The sequence below is a fragment of the Laccaria bicolor genome, genomic scaffold (genome assembly GCF_000143565.1).
Source record: "Laccaria bicolor S238N-H82 LACBIscaffold_7 genomic scaffold, whole genome shotgun sequence".
NCBI lineage: Eukaryota > Fungi > Basidiomycota > Agaricomycetes > Agaricales > Hydnangiaceae > Laccaria > Laccaria bicolor.
In genome coordinates, this window is record NW_001889878.1 from 1,220,884 (window position 1) to 1,221,821 (window position 938).

A 938-nucleotide genomic window follows, 5' to 3' on the forward strand; every position below is an offset into this window, starting at 1 on the left:
TAACCTATTTACAGCATGGTCCCAGTAATAGCCATCGGGTTTGACGACCTCCGCGACCGTATCGACGCCCAAAACCAACAAGCAACCGACCACACCAAAAAACTCGCCGACCTCAAATCACGTCTCGAAGCGCTAACCACCGCCCATTCCGTATCCAACTCCACGCGCCTCCTCCGCGCATCGGCAAAACAAACCCAGATCGTCCATCGGTTGTTGACGTTTGTGCAGCATTTGCATTTGTTGATTCCTTCGGTTAGGTCGTCGGCGATTAGGCCAGAGGAGTAGGAGATGAGGGGAGTGTTGGAGGAGATTGAGGATGAGATTAGGAAGGAAAGGGTGAAGGGGAGGTTGAATGAGCTTTGGGCGTTGCTTGGGGCTGTTAATGCTTCGATTGAGAGGGGACGAGGTGGGCGTGGGGTGGAGGAGTGGGCTGTTGTTGATGATGAGGGGTTGGGGGAGATTGCGCAGGTGGGTCTTTTTGTCGTTCTTCCCTTTTTGTTTGAGGTTGATTGACGGTGTGGCTTTTTTTAGATCCTTTCGGAGCAGCAGGCGCGGCTAGCACACCTTACTAAGATTTTACAAAAGTGCCAGAGAGACTTGGCAGTTATTATAAGGACCACGGCGCCTGGTGGTGGTGGTGGTGGTGGTGGTGGTGGTGGTGGGATGAATGGAGATGAGGTGGTTGAGGGGGAGAAGCTTTGGAGTAATCTTTGGAGTTCAACGCATACCTTGCGGGAGAGTGCGTTGCGTTGATGACTGTTGATGATGATATGGTTTTCATCACGTATTATGTTTGGGCCTGGCACTCGTCCTTTGTGTGTGGTATTACTTACTGTCATATATTACATTGTAAATAACACCGGTAGCGATCTCAGTGTTGGGATTGTAATAAGCTATGTAGCAAGTGTCAAGATTGTTTTGCTAACGCGTCACGAATT